Source organism: Tupaia chinensis, unplaced genomic scaffold (genome assembly GCF_000334495.1).
Source record: "Tupaia chinensis unplaced genomic scaffold, TupChi_1.0 Scaffold141724_1, whole genome shotgun sequence".
Lineage (NCBI taxonomy): Eukaryota > Metazoa > Chordata > Mammalia > Scandentia > Tupaiidae > Tupaia > Tupaia belangeri.
In genome coordinates, this window is record NW_006201581.1 from 1,269,758 (window position 1) to 1,293,205 (window position 23,448).

Genomic DNA, 23,448 nt, shown 5'->3' on the forward strand with positions numbered 1-23,448 from the left:
ATCCTGTCGCTAATTTCAAAATAAAAAAAAAATAAAATAAAAATTGAAAACACATTAACTCTCTTGTACACTTAGAGGTTGCATATGTGAGAAAAGATTTGATGCTGTTCAAGATTTATGATCTCTTTAAGAAAGAAAGTACACATATATGATAGAAAATAATAATAAAAGTGATCATTTGATCAGTTTCAATGTTTACATTTTCAATATATTCAGAGGCTGAAGATAATTGTTTTCTTTTAACCCGAATGTGTGAAATGATGAGTAGTAACCCCTCCAAAAGCAAAACATAACAAATCCTATACAATTGTCTGCTTTCTCCAATATGAGTTAATTTTAAATCAACTTTAATTCACAACAGTTTTAGATTTGAAGAATAACTGTCAAATTAATATAGAGAATTTCCATAGACCTACCACACAGTTTCCTCTGTTAATAAATCTTATATTAATATAGTACATTTGTTACAATAAAATATCAATATGAATATATCATTATTAACCAAAGTTCATCATTTATTGAGATTTCTGTAGAGTTTTTTTTTTTTTAATCTAATGGTCTTTTTCTAATACAGATTCCTCTCAGATGACATTGTTTTTAGTTGTCCTAACTTTTTACACTTCTTTTAACTTCTTGTTTCTGATGATCTTTACAGTATATTTTCAGTCTCTCTGTAAGATAAAGAGAGGAGAAAAATACCCTCATTCGGTCTCATACCACAATCTTACAGCCTTCTCAGCCAGCCAGGGTAAGGTGTGCGCACACTCGACATGCAGATCCAGTGGGGAATTGAGTCTCCCTCCATTTTTTTTTAGAGAGGTTTTTGCTATAGGGCACATGTGCTCGCCAGAAAGACAGAGAGACAGAGAGACAGAATGAGAGAAATCACCTCCCAGGGTGGGTGGCCATGCTGAAATCCCTTCTTTTCCATTCTCCTCTTGGTTCAGCATGAGTTTTAGTCACTGGATCCAGGACTCGGACTGTGGTCAACTAAATGGGTGTCCAGAGACATAGCCATTACATGATCTGCTGGTCCTGAGTCTCCCTCTATTTTTCCATATTGATCTAGCATGGCTTGAGCAGAATGTTACTGCTGGACCACAGGGCTGGCCCAGACCCTGGCAACAAGGAGAACTGGCCAGGTTCTTATAGGATGTCCCTTTGTGGGAATTTCTCTGATATTTTTTTCTTATGTATAGACTGTCTATAGATTTTGAGAAGAAAGTTTACAGAATTAAAGTGTCATTTTCATTACCATCATGTCAGGGTTACATACTATGATCATGACTTGTCAGAATAGATGTTTACTTTGGTCACCTGCATAAGGTAGTACTTTTGAGGTTTCTTTACTACAAATGATTCTTCATTCTCTGTACTGTACCGTTTAGAATAAAGTCATTATGTACAGGTGCACTTAAAGAGTAGGAAATTATGCTGCAAACTTTTAGGTGAGCATTTGGAATTTTTCTGAGTGGGAGATCTGTCTCTTTTCTCCTGTTTATGTATTTGCCCAATCATTTATTTATATCATTGTTTTACACTTTGGTTTTTAATCAAATACTGCTTTATTTATTTTGTAGCTTTAATGTGTAGCTTTAAGCACTAGAATCTCTTTTAGTTGGTTTCTGTGCCCTTTGACAGACCCAGATCAGTGTTTGTTTGTTTGATTATTATTTATTTATTTATTTATTTTAGCACTTTCTTACTTCTTGTCACTACAAGGTATTCTAGGCTCACTTATGTATTTCCTAGCATGGCTTCTTTTATTGGAGAATGGCATTAGATACCAAGATCTGAGTGGTAGGATTGTTCTTTGTTACCAAAGTATCCTATCTTCTAAGTTCTCTCAGCTGACACAGAAAAGAAACACCACAGTGAAGAACTTACCTCCTCAAATCTACAATTTATTTTCTCAATTATTCAGTTCCAGATACAGTCATATCTGTTCAGAATTGTTGACCTATTTCTTCTCCATGGGAAACAATTTTATCAACTAAAATGCAGTGTCTATGAGAGTAGAACCCATGCATATCCAGAATTACTTGGATATGTTTTCCATTCGCATACATTGAGTTTCATTCTTTGTTATGTAAGGTCCTTTGACAAATGCATGTCCACTTTTACAATATTATAAAGCATAGTTTTATGTACCTAAAAATCTTTTTCTTCCATCCTTCTCCTCACCCCACCCCCACTCCCCAAATACTGCCAATGCATGATAATTTTACTTTTTTGTGGAATGCAATATAATCAGAACTGCACGATATATAACCTTTTCAGATTAGCTTCCTTCACTTAATATGTACTGAAGATTCTTCCATGTTTTTTCTATGGCTTGATTGCTCATGTCCCATTTTTCCCCTCTGTTTTAATTGCCAGAGAGCACATGTACTCAGCAGAGAACGAGAAAAGCAAAGAAAGAAAGAGAGAGAGAGAGAGAAAGCACCCTCCTCAGTGGAATGTGGTCACACGATAATCCCTTCTTCTCTGTTTCTCTGTCTAGTTGGGATTTGGGGCACACATACATTGTACCCAGTACATTTTCAAGCCTCCTGAGCCTGGATTCGAACCACAGTCAGTCATGTGAGATACAACTCCCTTAACCACTGAGTCATAGGGTTAGTCTTGTGTTTTTCTTTTTATCATTGAGTATTATTTTACCATATAGATTTATTATAGGGTGTCTATTCATCTATTGGAGGAAATCTTCATTGCTTTCAGTATTTGATGATTATGAATATTAAAAAAAATACAGCTAGAGTTTTTTTTGTTGGCATAGATTATCTAATCTGTGATAAATATCTATGCATGTAGTTATTGAATTATATGTTTAACTTCATAAGAAACAACAAAATTGTCTTCCAAAGAATCTATATTGTTTTCCAATCTCATCAGCATATAAAGAGTTCTTAATGCTCTGCATCCTCCTCAGTTTTTTGCATTGTCAGGTTTTTGGATTTTAACAATTTTAATATGTGAGTATAGATTCTTAATTGTTTTAATTTGCAAGTCTCTCATAACAAATAATGTTGGATATGTTTTCATTTGCTAATTTTCACTTAAGTATCTTCTTTGGTAAGGTATTCATTTAGATCTTTGCCAAGTTTGTTTGTTTGTTTTGTTTTGCTATAGAGCATGTAAACTCATGAGGGGAGAGAAGAGAAATAGAGAGAGAAAGAGAGAGAAAGTGAGAAATCTCCACTTAGGGGAATGTTCATTTCATAATTTGTCATGCTTAAGCTAGAAGCTTAAGATACAGATCTTATTCTTTCCTGTGTCCAGTGACATTAGAAGTAATTAGTCAACCTTACTATATTTTTTATTTTTTAAAAAAAAATTTTTGAGAGATTTTGGCTATAGGGCGCATGTGCTTGCCAGGAATACAGAGAGAGACAGAGAGATTGAAAGTGAGAAATCACCCCCCGGGGGGATGATCACGCCACAATCCCTTCTCCTCCATTCTCCTCTTGGGATCTTGGGCACGCACGCACACGCGCCCAACGTGAGTTTAAGCCACCGGGTTCGGGACTTGAACTGCCATCGACTACATGGGAGTCCAGCGAAAAAGCCATTACATTAACTGCTGGTCCCCCAAAACCTTCGACTATATCATTTACACACTCACAACTCCTTGTGTGATTAACTTGTCACTATGTCCATTACGTCCTTTGTTTAACAGTAGACATGCTAAGAGGCTTGGAGTTCAATTCGTGTTGTAATTCAGCCTCATCTCTTTCTCAAAGAATGAGATTCTGTATTTTGCCTATGCAGTAATTTTCTGGAGTAATTCATAGCAGATAAAGTAGAATGTAATAGTAGCAAGGTATACAGAAATGGTCTAATTACAGAAGTCCTAAGTGCCTGTTAAATAGTTTGGACTTCATGTAGGCAAACCTGTCACTGAAGATTTCTATGTGTATTAGGATCAAAAGAAAACCTAGGTATTGAGAAAATTGATGAAGTTTATAAATAAACGGCCTGATCAATTCAGAGTCTGAATGTAGCTTTCTGTGAAGAGTGGATTGTCTTCCACCATATATTGAGTGTTCTGTGATAAAAAGCATAGATTTGCCTTTCAATTTATTTTTAAGAACTGTATTATTTTGGGAACCAGCAGTTAGCGTAATGGCTATGTCACTGGACTCCCACATAGTCGACTGCGGTTCGCGTCCCGAACCCGGTGGCTTAAAACTCACGCCGGGCACGTGTGCATGCGTGCCCAAGATCCTGAGAGGAGAATGGAGGAGAAGGCATTGCGGCGTGACCATCCCCCCGGTGGATGATTTCTTGCTTTCTGTCTCTCTGTCTCTGTCTGTCTGTCTGGCGAGTGCACTAGCGAAAAAACTTCTCAAGAAAAAAAAGTGTATTATTTTCATGAGAGTGAGAAATACAGAAAGAGAGAGAGATAGAAAGAGAGAAATAAGCACCCTCAACAGTGTCTTATGCCACAATTCTCCATCAGCCTACCCAGTCATCCAGGATCATGGGCTCCCTGGCATGTACAGGTCAACCAAAGAACGAAAACCATGATCATTTGTGGACTTAGCATTACTTGAGAAGTGTGTTACCACTGCGCCATGGAGCTAGCTTCATTTTCTTTTGAGTTTTACATATATGTCAAAGTTGTATTGTTTAATGTTTATTTTATTGTTAATGTTTTGTCCAGTTTTATCTTCTATATTTAACTTATTGATTGGAAAAGAAGTTTTCTTTTATTTCTGATTTTACCCATTGCTCTTATAATTCAAAAGTTTTCTTTTTTGGTCTGTAGATTAGTTAAGCATTCACATATACTTTTTTTAAAAGTCTATTTGCTTCTTCCATGACAGAAAGAAAGATAGACAGACAGAAAGCAGCCCCAAAGGGACTTGATGCTGTAATCCACTACAAATTTCAGCATACACAATTTCTAATTATGCTTAGTCCTCTGTCAGGAATATATCTTTAAATAGTTTTAGATGAGGATATATTTGTATAGTTACTCTAATATCATAATCGATATTCCTATCTTTCTAGATACTTGTGATCTACCTTTTTAAATTTAATATGAACTTTAAGTTAAAAGACCTATTTCTATCTGTCTTAGTGATCCTTCTGTGTACACTCCTATACTTCCCCAGTGTTAAGTAAAAGTTATGGGAGACCACTGATTTGGACTAACGAGCACACTAAGCCCCAACCAACCATACCAAAATAGAGTCACTCATGCTAAAATTTCAAGTCTCTAAATTGGAACCAAGTTGTTTATCTGACTTTCAGAGAAATCAATAGGTAGATAGATAAATCCCTGCAGGCCAGTTTTAGTTGGCATGATAAAAACAAAAGCAAAACAAAAAACTTCTTGGCTTTTTAACCCTTACAAGTGAAGTAAACTAAGTAACTGATGCTAATCAAGCTGGTTTTCTTTTTCTTTTTCTTTTTTTTTCTTTTTTCTTTTTTTTTGGTCACTCCTTTATTCTTGCTTGAACTGTAGAAATTTACTCTTTTGAAATACCCTATGGAGCGTTTTTTCTGAATGTTTAGGTGATGTGTTCCCTGACTCGTGCATTTCTAATAAAAGCCATATTTTAGACAAAACTTGTTGAAATTTTCTTTATTAACACTATTGTGTACTGAACAGGTTAATTTGCCTATATACTTAATAACCTTTTTATCCATGGTAGAAATAATATCTTCTGGGAACTCACCAGAAAATCAACTCTTAGGCCATATGCTGACCATATGCAGAATTAAAATCCACATTTTAATACTGTCCCTAAATAATCTGAGTGAACATTAAAACTGAGAAGCACTGCTTTGCTAGTTATAGATCTTTGAGGGCAGAAATTATCTTTTTTATCATCATATCATTTACTGCTTGGACAATATGTAGCATTTAAAAGGGTACTTTTAAAATTTAATGGAAAGAGACAGAATTAAAGTATGAGTTTATTGTAGTGTAAAATTTCTTTGAAATCTATGTAAAATTTTCTGATAATATTGCTCATAATATTTTCCATGAACATTCTGAAGAATTCCCTCACCCCTACCAGAAGTCGTTTAGTAAATATTTGAATGAAAAAGTGAATGTGCTGATGTCTTGGATGTTTTTATAATGTAAATAAAAAGATACAGTGGTCTCCCTTTATCTGAGGGAGATATTCCTAGACCTCAGCAGACATCTGAAACCATGGATAGTACCAACCTATCATATGCTCTATTTACTTTTTAAGGTTATTTATTTTTTTTTTTTCTGTGAGTGAAAGAGACAGCCTTCTTAATAGGATCTCAATGCCATGATCCAGCGCAACGTCCGTCAGTCTAGAGGACTCAGAGAGGTCCCCAGACAAGAACCTGGGACCCTGCTATGTGAGTCAGCGTCACAGAGTGTTGTGTTTTACCACTGCATCCCAGTCAGGTCCTACTATGCTATTGTTCTCTGATAACCAACACTGCTATTAGGTGAGTAGCAGGTGGGTAGTGTATATAGTGTGGCTATGCTGGACAAAGGGTTAGTTTAGATCCCAGGGAAAGATGGAGCCATGTGGCACAAGCTTTTATTACACTACTAAGAATGGCATGTAATTTTATTTCTGGGATTTTCTGTTTAATATTTTTGAACCACAACTGACCATTGATAACAGAGACCATATATAAGTGAGATTTATGCATTAGTTATTATGAATATAAACATGTCCATTTTACAAAAAGTGAACACCTTTTTTTAAGAGAGATTTTTTGCTATAGGGCACTGGTGCTGGCCAGAGAGAAAGAGAGACATGCCACAATCCCTTCGCCTCCATTCTCCTCCTGGGATCTTGAGAATGTATACACATGTGCCTAGCATGAATTTGAAGCTCCTTGGTCCAGGACTCAAACCATGGTCAGCCACATGGAAGTCTAAAGATGTAACTTCTACACCATCTGCTGGCTGCATTTCAATGGATAAGCTTTTAGTTTTCACGTCTATTTAATTTCCCCCCTTCCAAGCCCTCCCCTCCCATTCCCTATTACCCACGCTCTACTATACTGTCTCTGGTATTGTCGGTTTCCCTATCTGCTATTATACCTTCTAGTCTTATCATTTCTGCTAGAGAGTGAAACCATTCAGTATGTATTAAGTGGGGACATACAATGCCTGTCTTTCATAGTCTGGCTAGTGTCATTTAGCATTAACTTTTCCAATTTCTTCCACTTTGTATCACATATCAGGGTCTCATTGCTCTTTATGGCTGACTAGTATCCCACAGAGTACTTGTGACACATTTTTTTTTTGGAAAGGTTTTTTTTCGCTATAGGGCACGTGTGCTCGCCAGACAGACAGAGAGAGACATAGAGACAGAAAGCGAGAAATCACCCCCTGGGGGGATGGTAAAACCACAATCCCTTCTCCTCCATTCTCCTCTTGGGATCTTGGGCACGCACGCACACGTGCCCGGCGTGAGTTTTAAGCCACCGGGTCCGGGATACAGATTTACTCGAACTACGGTCGAGTAATTGGGAGTCCAACGACATAGCCATTACGCTAATTGCTGGTTCCCGGACACATTTTTTTAAAATCCACTCATTGGCTCTTGAACATTTGGATTGATTCCATGTTTTAGCAATTGTGAATAATGCTGCAATAAACGTGGATGTTCAGGGTTTTTTTGTTTTAAATAAAAAATTGATGATATGTGAGAAATTGAGGGCAAATGGTAGAATAATACAAGTGAAATGAGTTAGGAGAGGTTCACCTTGGACAGATGCATGGAAAAATTTCCCGTGGTAGGAGGAAGATAGCCAAGTATTGAGACAGACATAGGTAGTGATGATTTTCATGGCGAGAGTTATAGAAGTTTTCTTTTTATTGTTATTATTATCTTTATCAAATAGAAATGAGATGAGATGTCAGTAGAGCAGGAGGTGTCAATATGTGTGAGAGAGTTAGAGAAAAGATTGAAAATCATCCTGATAAAAGAAAGAGTCAAGGAGCAGCCAAATGATGTAGCATTAGTGGGACCAAGAATGGCCCACTTAAAGTTTGCCTTGTAATTTATATTGAAATCCAGTAAGCATAGTTGCAGATTTGTCATAAGTAGGTGGCAAGCATAGAGCAAGTACAGGATTAGTTTTAACCAGAACGGGGATCAGGCTGAACTTATATGACAGTAAGAAAGCAAGGTAAGGCAACTGAGTTCAAATGTTAGGAAATGATCATAAGCTTAATGAAGAAGAGGGTCTTGTTTACTTCATTCACTGATGTGACTCGAGCACCTAAAGAGTGCTAAGTACATATAAGCATGAAGCAAATAACAATGAACAAATTAAATCTAATTCCTTGAAATGTCATTTGGTCTGGGAGGCACATAAGAACAGATGAGGTTAAGAGAGGGAGTAATAGTAGAATACATGGATGGTAAGACTCAGAGACTTAGGAGACATTTAAATGTGCATGAGTTTACTTACCACGTTTGAGATTTGCTTTCTTCAAAGGAAAAATAGCAAAACAAAATTATTTGCAACCTTTAGAGTAACTTATGAAATGCACTTAACACAGTGCCTTGCATACAGAGAATACTCATTACCTCTATTATTAGACGTTCTATACCAGGACTTCTAGGAAAGTCAGACTTCTTTTATTATATAAAGCCCAGACATGCATAAAAGCATCCTTGAAATACTATCATCCTATAGTATGTAAAACCTCCCTGGAAATTTCTCTTCTAGATGATGTATTTTATCAAACAGCATCTGCAAGCATTGTGAGCTGGAGCTAACCATGACCGGTAATAGCGTAAGCTTTAGAACAGATTAGATTCCATGTAATTAATACAGATCTCTGTGAGATATGGAGACTGATCAGTGTTGTACAAATACATAAGGGAGCTGTGTTCTTCGGCTTCTTCTGTTCACTTGCCTTCTCTCTATCATTCATTTTTAATTAAAAGATTAGTGGATGGTTTGGGGGGGAGGGAGGAGGAAGTTCCTGTCTCCTTCCATGGGGTTATTGAAAGAAAAACTTGGACAGAACACAGATCTCATCCTTTCATGCTTGTGACTTTCTCTTGACCTGTGTTGTTTGAAGTTATAAATCAGTAAGAAACATGTGAGATGCTCTCTACTTAGTGTTTAAAGTTAGCTGACATGTCAGTGTTTTCAATGTATTTGGTTTCTTTTATGATATTTTGGTATGTAATGTCAGCTTCTTGACTGCAACTGAGTTCAGTGCATAATTTGAATCTGAGTTCAAGTGGACCGAGCTCACTTCACTTCTCAGCCATGAGTAATGGCCCTCTGTAGTTTCCTGATTTCCCTTATTCAAGCTTACTAACTGCTAACTCAGTTGAACCGACAAGCAAAATACACTTTAATTCTAAGGACAAGAATATATGGACATTTCACAGCGGCTGGAAAGACCTCTGACTTAAAAGACATGGAATGTGGATTCTGATCGTGGTTCTGTGCTGAACACATTGCGATTTTGTTTCCTTATCATGCTTTAAGTGAAAAGTTCATCTCAAAGCTTTCTGATGGTCTTTTCAAAGTGAATATTCTACAAGGGTTACATAAAATTGGATTGATTACTGTATTTAATCTAAATATGTTTCCAAGTGTATCATAGGTCCTGCTGAGAGTGGGATTAGAAAGACTAAGGCCAGGTGTGTGTGTGTGTGTGTGTGTGTGTGTGTGTGTGTGTGTTTGAGTATGTATACATAATGTTTGGAAAAGTGGCAAAGGAAAAGCCTTTAGTCAACCCAGAGGCCTGAACTATATTCTAGGCAGGAGAGGAATCTTAAAAAATGTAATGCTCACCTTTATCAGAATAGCTAAGGAAAGCAAAGGATTTTCTCCCCTCAGGAGAAAGGCTGAGGCAACTCTGCTAGTGGTCCCAGCTCTTGCTTGAATCTCTTGTCCTCCACATCCACAGACAGAACCTCGGAGGACAGAGGCAAGGAGGACACTTGTCTCTGCTATGCGACAGTAATTTCAAACCACAAAAAAGGACATAATTAAGTGGAAATAGGTAGGTAAATTTTCAGTTCTTAGCTTTGTGTCATAGCAGAGATGAGTTTGGAGTAGTCCTAAATTGAAGAAGCCATTTTAAGAATTCCTTTTAAGAAATATAGTCAAATAATTATTATTTGTTACATGTTGTTATATATTCATATGCAAATATTATATGTTATATTTGATCATTCATCTTAAAGCAGACTGAATAATAATGATTTATTTGAATACATGTCAATACCACACATATTTACAGTTGTCAATATTATAATGCTAAGTACACCAAAACACATATAGTAGCTTTTTGTGAAGAACAATGTATCTCTTACTCAAGGGTAGAGGGTCAGTAACAGTGCAGCTAGACAACCTTCCTCCATACATTTTTCCAGGCTGAGACTCCCAACATTAACACCTAGTTTCCTTAGTCATTGGGTTGTTATCTTAAAACCTATAAGCTAGAAGGGGAAAGAATGTGGAGGAAGGCTGGGGGATATTTTTATGGGCCAAGTTCAGAAGTGGTATATATCACTTTTGCTTAACATCCTGCTGATTGAGGATCAAGTCCATGGGTACACTTAACTGAAGGCAGGCTGAGGAGCCTGATTTATTCATGTGCCCAAGAAGAGATAAAAGTGGGCTTGGGTGAGTTATTAGCAATCCTGCCCTGAGTGTTATATATGATAATTCTGGCTTTCAAAAAGAAGACAAAATGTTAACAATTATTTAGAAAACTTTTGGCTTTTACTAATATTTAAGGTTCTTGATACCAAATACTCTATGTATGCCAGTAAGCTGGAATAGGATATTAATAAAAAGAAAATGTACAATAGTAAATCATGCAAGCAGTGAAACACAGTGGAATCTTGTTGTGCGTGTTAAATAATTGCTACACTTTATTATAATCATTGTCCTTTATATGATTAGGATAATAATAATAGTGAGGTTTGTAATTTAATACAATTTAATGCTTTAAATGAAAAGATAATTCACATGTACAACATATATCACACTACATGTGTAATGGTATTGTTATTCCTGAAAATTTTGCTTTATCTCCTCCATTTCTGCTGTAGATTTATTCAATATAAAGCCAAAGCACTGTCATTCTTGGTATTGATCACATAATATTTAAATTCAAGATAGAGTATATGCAGGCACATGAGCAAAAGAGGGGAAAATAAAAAGGAAAAAGAATCTCCTTAGGTCTTGATTACGCTGCATTTTCTTTTCTCCACTCCTCTGGCCTACCAGGATCCTGGGCACATGTGCACACACCAGAGTCTTTTCAGGCTGACTGGGTCAGGGTCTCAGACCTAAGTGAGCAGGTGGCTTCCAATGCCACAGTCTAGTATGCCACCAGCTATGCCACAGATACCGAGACAGATACTGAGACTAGTATTGTTTTAAGAAAATCATGCTTTATAATAAGTGTTTAAATGACAGTCAGAAGCCAAACTGAGATCTTCTGAAGGCAGAACTCTAAATTGCAGATTTGACCACTTCCAAATTGACTGTGCATTGATAGTATTAAATTATATTTCCAATTTCTTAGAGAAAATGCAGTTTATCAAATGAAAATGGTTTATCTAACTAGAATTAGAGTTTGGAAAAATTACATGAATTTAATCATTAATTTAGTAAAAAATGGTGTTTCTACTTTCAGTATAAGTAGAAATGCTAGCATTTCATTGAATGATGACTTATATGGTAACACTATTTTTACTTTTTTTTTTTTTGGGGGTTTTTTTTTTTTTTTTTTTTGCTATAGGGCACTTGTGCTTGCCAGACAGACAGAGAGAGACAGAGAGACAGAAAGCGAGAAATCACCACCCAGGGAGGATGGTCACGCCACAATCCCTTCTCCTCCATTCTCCTCTTGGGATCTTGGGCATGCACGCACACACGCCCAGCGTGAGTTTAAGCTGCCGGGTACGGGATGCAAGCCGTGGTCGACTACGTGGGAGTCCAGCGACATAGCCATTACACTAACTGCTGGTTCCTATTTTTACTTTTTTAAAGAAACTTCATACTGTCTTCCATAATGGTGTGACCAATTTATATAATATTCCCACCAATAGTGTATAAGGGTTCCCTGAGAAAATGACTTTTTTTGGATAAAGACAATGTGTATTACTTTAAAAGAAAAGAAAAAAGAAAAGACTGGTAGTATTTATGAGGAAATAGTTGTAGAAAAACAAGTGGCTGGGTGGGGGAGTACGACTCGGTAGGGACCCAGGATCTGTTTTGAGCTTTTGATCTTTAAGCATCGCATCCGGTCAGTTCAACACGTTGGCAAGGCTGCTGTTGTATGTCCCCCCACCCCACCCCCAACCTAGGAACAAAGCTTGGGTCCACTTGTTGTACGCTCCGGAAACCATGGTAGCCTTGCTGGGAAGCGACCCCCTTCTGACTCCCTAATATACTACTATAAAAAATTGTGTAGCTCTCCTTAGTATGTAATGAAATTTTCCCCAAAGTCCCCTGACCACTCCCCTCAGCCCTAATCACCTACTGTCAATTACAATGCTTTATCTCTGTGTTCACAATAGAGGATGTGCTGAAGTTCTATCTAGGCAAAAATAATCTTGACCTTTAGAAGGCCCTTCAAAATACATTTAACATAAACTTAAAGATAATCTTTTCTTTACATAAAATAGGATTAGGCTGAAACTGACCCAAGACACCCCCGCCCTCACCAAGTGAAATAGATAAATATATTAAGATTCCTTAAATTAAGTTTTAAATCCCTATAAAACTATATAAGTATCATTCTTTATTAAGATCCATAAGAACTAGTATCTATACTTGAAATTTTCTTTTCTCAGCATCGTGTTCAGTAATCACAAGATGGCTGCCGCTGCATCAGCTAATAATTATCTCTGCTTGCTGGAACTGCTTTCCCAAAACTGCATTCCATGGAGACCCACCTACATCAAAGGAACAATTGCGGAACCTCAATAGACCCACCCTTAATCCAACCCTAAATGGAATCTATAATCCCTATTAAACTAATAATTAGAACATGTAGCCCCTCACTCATTTACTTGCATGTAACACATTTTCAATAAAAAAGGCACAATAATTCCTAGTAATTGTCACTCTTCAGAGAACAATCTCTGGAAGAGTCCAACTGAAGACTTGCACGAAAATGGCACCAAGGCCTTAGTCTTCTTCCTTTGTTGCGCTGCCTCTGAAGAGTCAACCCACCCCCACAGAGGCTAGCCCCCGGCAGCTGGGGTCAGCAGGTGCATGGCAGTTAAGGGCACTGGACTCCCACATGGCCAACCACAATTTGAGTCCTGGACTTGGCACCTGGCTTTCTCACTTTCCCTCTCTCTCTTTCTCGCTCTGTCTGTCTCTGGTCAAATTTAAATAAATAAATAAATGAAGTTAAATTAAAGGAAATGTGTAAAGAAAGGAAAATAAGTGGTTATCAAAAATCTATAGAACAGAAACTGCATTTGTTGTTTGTAATTAATCATTGAACATTCTAGATCTCTAGCTGGTTCAGTGGCTGCAGGCTGGCCGTTCATGGAGGAGAAGTTCAATGAGGCTGAGACAGAGCTGGATGCCCACTTCAAGAACCTCCTGGCCGGGAACCAGCAGTTAGCATAATGGCTATGTCGCTGGATTCCCATGTAGTCGACCGCGGTTCGTGTCCCGGACCCGGTGGCTTAAAAAACTCACGCCGGGCGCGTGTGCGTGCGTGCCCAGGATTCCGAGAGGAGAATGGAGGAGAAGGGATTGCGGCGTGACCATCCCCCCTGGGGGGTGATTTCTCGCTTTCTGTCTCTATGTCTCTCTCTGTCTGTCTGGCGAGCGCACGCGCCCTACAGTGAAAATCTCTCAAAAAAAAAAAAAAAAAAGAACCTCCTGGCCGAGTTGGACAGCACCAAGAACTGGATGGAAAAGATTCTGAGGCAGGCAGAGGTGCTGCTGTGGCCCAAGCCCAGCACTGAATGGAGGAGTGTCTGTATGGACAGGAAGGTGTCCTGGAGGGCCACTCATGAAAGCTTCTAGTTCAATACATGGCAGAGCTGGCCAATGAGCTGGGACTCACCACACCTATGGCAAGCTGCCTCACAATAAGGTGCAGTCTCTGGTTTCTCCTCCTTTCTTTTTCCTTCTTCCCTTGTTTTTAAAATTATACAAATAATGGTATCTTCAATCAATGTAAATGTAAAGACTTCAATTTGAACAGTGCAGAAGATAACAGAATAAAAAACGCAATCCTCCCTTTAAAAAAATACTAGAGGTTGGGAACCAGCAGTTAGCGTAATGGCTATGTCGCTGGACTCCCACGTAGTCGACCGTGGGTCTCATCCCGGTCCCCGTGGCTTAGAACTCACGCTGGGCACGTGTGCGTGCATGCCCAAGATCCCGAGAGGAGAATGGAGGAGAAGGGATTGCGGCGTGACCATCCCCTCTGGGGGGTGATTTCTCGCTTTCTGTCTCTCTGTCTCTCTCTGTCTGTCTGGCGAGTGCACGCGCCCTAAAGCAAAAAAACTCTCCAAAAAAGAAAAAAAATACTAGAGGTTTATTTTAATTTTGTCAAGATACTGATTTGAGGGACCAGCAGTTAGCATAATGGCTATGTCACTGGACTCCCATGTAGTCACCCGCAATTCGAGTCCTGGACCCGTGGCTTGAACTCACGCCGGGTTCATGTGCGTGTGTGCCCAAGATCCTGAGAGGAGAATGGAGGATAAAGGATTGTGGCGTGGCCATCTCCCCGAGGGGTGATTTCTCGCTTTCTGTCTCTCTGTCTCACTCTGTCTTTCTAGCAAGCACACGTACCCTTTAGCAAAAACCTCTCAAAAAAAAAAAAAAGATACTGGTTTGAATAAAAATCATAATACTCTTGGAAGTGTTTCTGGCCATTAGCTTAAGGCCTATGCACAGAAACTTCCAAGTTTCTATAATACATCTTGACCAAATTTTGTGATATTCTGTCTTGTCTGTATTTTATGGAGAAAATTATATGCTCAACAAATCTGAGATTTTATAAAGGTCTCTGGATTACTTCTGAGTGTATACAGCCTGCTTTGTTATAAGTTTTGATAGTCTAATTTTATAAATAGTGATATATTTAATCTTTAATTGAAATTAAAATGACAGGGGAAAATGTGGCACTGAGAATAGCTATTACCAAACTTTTTTTTTGGCAGGGGAATGGGTAATAAAGAAAGACCCAATTAGAAAACTACATGTGTGTGCTTGTATTGCAGGTAGCTATGTATGTATCAAACGTGTCAACTTACGGCTTTATTAAACAGATTTGGAAGTGCAGATGCAGAAGTCCCACCCGACTTCAGATGTGTGATCGTCCATGGGTTAGAAAAAGCAGCATTTGTTTTCCATTATCTGTAAGATTGATTGCACTAATAATTCTTCTGATTTGGGAAATAATATTTCATAAAGAATTGTAAAAAATAAAGCATACCTTGGAAAAATAAACAATTTGCACTCCTATAAAATTTTAAAGTAGTGCCATTTTCTGGGACATGCGTTTTCTCAGGGGTCACAAATTAAATTAATTTGGCCCTGTTAATAATATATCTTTGACCTTGTGCCCCAATCTTTGTAACCTGACTTGTGCTCTGCCTAAAGCCAGTTTAACTACTCTGGCTTATTTTCAGGAAGGGTCTCCACTTCTACTAGTTTCCTTTGTGCCTGAAATCCTGCCTTGGTGTTCTGACTCATCTTCCTCAATTCTCATACCCATGACTGGACTCCGATTCTCCATCTGTGGTGTTGTCTGGAATCCTGCTCCCCAAATGCAGGACTCTAATTTTAGCTCTTATTTGATATATGGGCAGTGTCATTTTTTCTACTCCTGTAATTATATGCCTATCTCCTGGGGGGGAAAAACATATTTTTTAAGAGATTTTTGCTGTAGGGTGCACGTGCTTGTGGGAAAGACAGACAGAGACACACAGAAAGAAAATGAGAAATCATCCTTCAGTGAGGATGGCCATGCCACAATCCTTTCTTCTCCATTCTTATCTCAGGATTTTGGGCACATACTTACAAGTGCTCAGCATGAGTTTCAAGTTCTCCAGGCCTGGAACTCAAACCATAGTCAGTCATATGGGAGTCCAGTACCCCAACCACTACACCACCTGCTGACCCCCCGAGTTACATATTCTTACTGGATACTTTTATATTACTACTCTTTAGCTCTTTATTATCTTATTAAATATTCCAACCGCATTTCTTTCTAACACATGAAGCAGGAACTTACTGATTTTTGACTTAATAAATCTTGGGGTGTCTCTAAGATGAGTCAATACATGATAGTAAGTAAGTATTAGCAAATTGTACTTAACCTCATTACTTATTTTATCATCACTCTTCCAAATGACTAAATAATCTGGGAAAATTGGTCTATTTCCAGGAACGTAGACTTTAATAAGTTTTCTTGTAATACATCCTCACATTTTTAACATTTCTCTAGGGCACCAAAGAGAAACAGAGAGAGAAAAAGAAGAAGCACTCCCAGCAGGGCGTGGTCCCATCCCAATCCCTTCTCTGCTATTTCTCTGCTCTGTTGGGATTTGAGGCCTGTATGCACACATGCCCAGTGTGGTTTTCAAGCCACTGATAGCAGAATTCAGGTTCTTGTCAGCCATGTAGAATTTGGCTCTCTTAACCACTAGGTTATGGTGTTCACACCAAGTCTCAGGTTTTTAAAGAAATCAAAAAATTCAAGGTTGATAGGACTCTGTCTTTGGATTATATATATGTTGTAAAAAGGACTTCATATAAGAAGAAAGCCATTGAAATTAAGTTATTGCTGTCTGTAACATATGTATGGTTTTTCTAAAATATGCTAGGTTGCTTTTTGTTATTTTTGTTGTTCATTTCATTTATCCTCAAATTATTAACTCTATGCTTTTCCTGTCTTCCTCTAACAAAGCTTCAGCAATGTGTCATTGAATATCCAAATTGCTAACACGAGTGATGTAGTAAAGCAGACCATACCCCTGGGCACCGGGGAGCACTGCCCACTAATTCCCTGTGTAAAGCCTTAGTCTGGGGCTGAGGACCATGACTACATGTGAAAAACTGCCTTGTCACTGGATGATCAGCAATTCTCCCTCAGAATGCTAGAATCTAGGTATAATGGCAACACTTTTCCTCATTTTGTATCATATTTAAATCTAATGACATTTTCCCCCTCTTTTTGCTCCCAGAGACTGTACCTGCAGCCTCTGCAATCCTCCTGAGGTTGCTCCAGGACAACATGAGGACAAAGATGAGAACAACCACTGTCTCCAATTCATCAACTCATCTCATTTAATGAAGCAAAAATGCTAAAAGAAGAGAGACGAAGAATGAGACTGGCATGCGATAATAGTTTGTATCCAAGAGGCCAGGGCACCGAGGTTGTCAAGACCCATTTCCCACAGCCTCTATAAGAAAACTAATGTTTTCTTTACTTGTTTGTTTTTTGTGATAGAGAAGGTGCACACACAGTTGTGAGTCACAAAGAAACACACACACAGAGGGAGAGAGAGGGAGAGGGAGAGGGATAGGGAGAGAGAGAGAGAGAGAGAGAGAGAGCAAAGTACCCTCCATAGGGTCTGGTCATGCAGTGGTCCCCTCCCTTAAGTCGTCCAGCCTCCTGGATCTGAGGCCCTTGTCTGTGTCCCTGGTGTGTTTCAGGCTAACTGGGCCTGGGATTTGAACTGTGGTGACCAGGTGGGATCCAGGTTTCTCTTGAGAAGCACATTAATGTTGTGCCTCCAAAGTTGAGCCAGAGAGCTAATGTTAACTTTTGCCAGACCATGACATTTCCTGGTGACTTCTCTGAGCCCCCACATCTAATCTATCATTCCTAGAACTATTAGATGATTTTAACTGTTCCATGGGCTAAAAGGTCAAGTCAAAAATAATATCTACAAATTTTCCTCATTCCCTCTGAGATTTAGATAGACCCAAGATTAATTAAGTGTATCATAGTTTTTACTTAAGCAATGTATCAAGGCACCCTTTAAACACTTTTTTTTTTTTTTTGAGAGATTTTTACTATAGGGTGCATGTGCTTGCCAGAGAGACAGAAAATTAGAAATCACCCCCCAGGGGATATGATCACACCACAACCTCTCGTCTTCCATTCTTCTCTCAGGATCTTGGGCACACACACACATGTGCCAGGAGTGTGTTTTAAGCAGCCGAGTCCAGAATTCGATCCTGGTGGACTACGTCAGAGTCCAGCAATGTAACTATTATGCCACCTTCTGGTCCCCACTTTTTTTTTTAAAAAAAGAATTATTTTGTTTAACTTTACTTATTTATTTACTTTAATTTGTCCAGAGAAAGACAGAGAGAGAGAGACAGAGAGAGAGAGAGGGTGAGAAAGGAAGCTGACAGGTCTGGGACTCAAACCACAGTTGGCCATGGTTTTTCAAAATATGTGCAGTATGTAAACTAATTCTTAAAATAAATATTGAGAGTAAGAGAGTATAAGTAAAGCAAATGTAGAAAATAGCATGCAATATTTTAAAAGCTTTTGAATAAGTTAGCTTTAGGGTAAAAATGGGGCAGAAGTAGAGGATAAAGGGTTGAAAATGATGACTTAGACCAGGCCACTGATTGATTATGTAGCTGTAAACAAAAAGATGCACAGATAGCAAATAGATGAAGGATAGACATATAGGCTGGTAGATAAATAAATGAGTTAAATAATAAGATATATAGATTTAAAAAAGATAATATTTTGAATGGATGTAGAAATGTAAGGGCCTTGAGGAGGAATACACAAGGAAACTGCTTCAAATGGTCTTAATTTTTAAATTATATTAAGTTGTAGTGTCTCTTACCTCTTACTAATATTTAGTTAAAGTGTAAAAACTTAGAATTTGTCTGGACATTAAAATTTAAGTGACTGTAGTTGTGAGGATTTGAAATGTATCAGGAAAGGAGCTGGGCATGGTTACCAGGTGACTAGTTAAGGCATATTTGGCAGGAGGTAGGAGGATATGGGATGTTAAAAAGGGTGCAAATTGAGGCCAGCCGGTGGTGCAGTGAGTAAGGCACTGGACTCCATTGTGGCCAACTGCAGTTCAAGTCCCAGACCTGAGGGTTTTAAAATTACACTGTACATGAGTGGCAAAATCCCCAGAGAAGAATGGAGGAGAAGGGACTGCAGTGTGACCATCCCCCCTCAAGGGTGATTTCTGTCCTTCTCTCTCACTGTCTCTTTTTTTCCACAGTAAGTGTATTTGCCTTATCGGAAAAAGAAAATTTAAAAAAAAGAAGAAAAAGGATATAAATGAGTTGACTCAATAGTAGTAGGTCTATTAGAACCTTTTTATATAAATGACAAGCTCTTTCTGCCTCCATCTCTCATCTGTTTTTATTTTTAAAGAATTCCTTATGTAATTTTTATTTTTTAAATTACTTTTAATTTGACCACAGAGAGTCAGGCAGAGAGAGAGAGAAAGTGAGAAAGCAAGTCACCAGGTCTGGGTCTTGATCCATGGTGGGCCATGTGGGAGTCTGGTACCTTTAACCACCATGCCACCTGCCAGCCCCTCCAACTTTCATCTTATTGGCTGGCTAATACTTGTCTTTCCTCCAGATTTCCTATTAGAGTTTATGTTTGCTGTAAAAAGCACCATAGGGTTGTCCCTACTTTTCTTCTGGTCAAATTTAGCATGAGTTTAAACATCACTTGAAGAGGGGAATTTTCTATTGAGTAGAAAATCAATGAAATCAATGAAGAAGTCACTGAATAATTCATTTATAAAACATTCAATATAATTCATTTTTTAAACTTTAGAAAAAAAAGTTGGTACATGGCCAGGTGGTTAGGGGAACCAGATCCCACATGGCCAACTAAGCAGTCTGAATCCCATTCCAATGATTTGAAAAACATCCTGGGTGTATGTCCATGTATACCTCCAAATCCCAAAAGGATGGAGAAAAGGAAGAGAAGAGGTTGTGGCATGACCATACCCCACTAGGGTGAGTACATACATACTCTATCCAAAGCGAACAAACAAAAACTTTATAAATAAATAAACAAAAAAATAAATATTGTTTCTGTATGCACATAAAATAGACAAGTGGGACTGTATCAGACTAAGAAGTTTCTGCACAGCAAGGGACACATTAATTAGTGTGAATTGACAGCCTCAGGATGGGAGAATAATTTTGTAAAATATACTTCAGATAAGGGGCTGATAACCAGAATACACAGGGCACTCAAGAGGCTTACTCGGAAAAAAAAAAAAAAAAAAAGTCTAACCCAATTGAAAGATGGGAAAATGAGCTGAAGAAAAAACTCTCTAAGGAAGATATAGAAACAGCCAAAAAGCATATGAGGAAATGCTCAAAATCCCTCATCATAAGGGAGATACAAAGTAAAACCACAATGAGATACCACCTAACATGTGTCAGAATTGTGAAGATTAAAAATACAAAAAACAATAAGTATTAGCGGGGTTGTGGTAAATGGGGAACTCTCCTACACTTTTGTTAGTAATGTAAATTAGTTCAGTCACTGTGGAGAACAATATGGAGGTTCCTCAAAGATCTACAAATAGAACTATCATTTCATCCAGCAATCCCACTTCTGGATATCTCCCCAAAGGACAGGAGAATGCTAAGTCAGAAAAGCGCTTGCACATCAATGTTTATTGCAGCATTATTCACGATCACTAAGACACGGAACCAACTCAAATGTTCACGAACAGATGAATGGATGAAAAAAGTGTGGCACATATAATCTGTGGAATGCTATTCGACCATTAAAAGCAACAAGACCCTTCATTTGATAGAAAGGTGTTGAATATGGAAGATCTATTGCTGAGTGAAACCAGCCAGGATAGGAAAGAAAATTATTGTATGTATCCACTTACTATATTCCGACTATCTACCCTTTATGGTAGAGATTGAAATATTGGAGGGCATAAAAGCACTGAGAGTAGTTGTGGATGCCGAAGACAGTGTGGAATGGGATGGCAGAAGGGAAGAGTATGGAGAAGGATAGCAAGAGAACAAAGAGAGAGGAATGACATTAGTGGGCCAGAGAGATGGTTTATTACCTGTTGATGATAACATGTATAGTATTCTTGACTGGATTAGTCTAAGAAGTATTTCATGTTGGGTAAATTCTCATTATAAATCAAATTATATATAGTGATTGAATATTTTTAAAAATAATGAAAATAATCATCATCATCACCTGAAAAAAATGATGAAAGCTATTTGGTAATGATGATGATAGTAATGTCTTTCTCTTGACTGATATGCATGGTATTCATGCTGGGAAAAGATGTAATACAGTGTAAAGATATATGTGATTAAATGTGATAAAAAAGATAAATATTAGACTTAAATATCCCAAGTACTACAGAAAATAATCATTTACTGTGATAAATGTCCAATTAATGAACATTTAATACATTTTTTTAGCCAAGTATGATTGTATTTTGCTCAACATAATGATACATTCTTATTCAGCCTCTCAGCAATCACCATAGCATAGATTAATTCAAATAAAGCAGTGCAGTAGAAAATACTAATTTGGTCAGCTGTGTAGCTCATTAGTTAAGTTCTGTGCAGAGGTATCTGGATCTTCTGGAACCAATTTTGGTTAGAATTCCAACAGGGTTGGAAGGAGGGCTTGAAAAGCATGCCAGATATATGTATGCATGTGCGCAGCCTCCTGACAGGGTGGAGAAATGGAGGGGGGAAACAAAATTGCAAAGTGACCAAGCTCCACTGGGTCATGCTTTTTCTCTCTCTCTCTCTCTCCCTCTCCCTCTCTCCTTCCTTTCCTTCCCTCCCTCCTCCTTGTGCTTACACAAGTGACCTCTGGCAAAAGCCAAAACTAAACAAAACCAAAAATTACTTAAATTTAATTTTAATTTTTATAAAGCAAAAATTGCAGAAACTTTTTTTTCCACAGAGAACTTAACTTTTTTGTTAAGTTTTTATTTCTTGAGAGAGGGAATCCAGGATCCTCCTCACGCATCCTCATCACTTGAGCAGTAAGTACTGCTGCACCTTGGAAATGGCCCAGGAAATTCTTATTGCGACTCTATAACATTGTCTCCGTAACTTAGAGCAATCTGTACAGCACAATGATTTTGTGCAAGCTTTCAGCCTTGTTTATCATTTATACTTCACTTAACTGAAATTTCTAGAAAATATTTTTACTATCTTTGGCTAATTCATAGTCTCAATGAATATAATACTGAATTTGATCAGATCTTCTTAGGAATTTTCTACATCTTTTCCAACAATATCAAAACAGCATTGAAGCTCCTCCCAAATATCAAATCAACATTGCTTATATAGACAATTCCTTGGAATTATTTGTAACATTAACTTTAGAATGAATCTAGCAAGTGGTTAATATGTGCTAACCAAATGTCCATTTTAGGGCAATATTTTCTCATGACTGAACAAATAGATCTTTGCAGAGCATAATGAGATGGGTGTCTGCTCTTCACTCTCTTCGTTGACTTGGATCAGTGTACAATGATTAAGCTGAAGTTTGCCTTAAAGAGTAGAGAGGGCTGTTGGCAGGGAGCCACTTTGGCAGGCTCTTCTATGTTGTGGTCTGTTTGGTTCATCCACAGAGACATGGATTAAGATAGAATTATAGGAAATCCTATTGACAAAAGTCCTACTGGATGGGAACAGGGAAAGTTAATTTAATCCACTCTACTCCTTCAACATAACCTTTTAAAATACTAAGTTACAGTGTGTTCATTTCACTTGTAACTCTGATATAAGATACTAATGGAAATGACATTTGAATGTACTGACTTTGGGGTATAAACTGTCACTGGCATATCCTAAAAGTACCTTTACACATGGGACTTTAATATGACAATATTTTCCAGTTTCTGAGTGTAGATTACTTCTTCCATACCAATCTTGTAAATATAAGCATGTCAATCTGTAATGGAGAGTTAAGATTCTGAGAGGTCAATTTATAAAATAAAATTTTAACCCAGGGCATTGTTATGGTAGTACTATTTTTTTCAAGTTTGTTTTAATCTGGATACAGATGCTCTAAAGGCATTACTGTTTTCACTTGACCTTCAAAAGCCATTATAATATGGCCTTGGCATAATGAATTGGATTCCTTTTATTCTTGTACTCTGAATCTTTGTCAGTTATAGAGGAGGGGCTGTTTGAGCTGATAGTATTATTAATACACTGCATATGCAAGAGTACAGAATTTTCAAAACTCCTCCATACATACCAGCTACTTTATCCTCACACAGTTGTATCCTACTGCTCATTTTGAAGATAAGTTACACTGAGATTTAAGCAACTTCAACATCATAATGTCAGTCAGCGATGGAGTTATGAGATGAATTAATGGCTTCCAACTTTCAATGATGTGTCTTTTTAGTAGTGTCGGCTATTGACCTTCAGACTGTGTAGCTCATATTGCTCTTAGGGATTAGAAATGAAATAGAACAAAACAAAACAGACAAAGTAAAAAGAGTA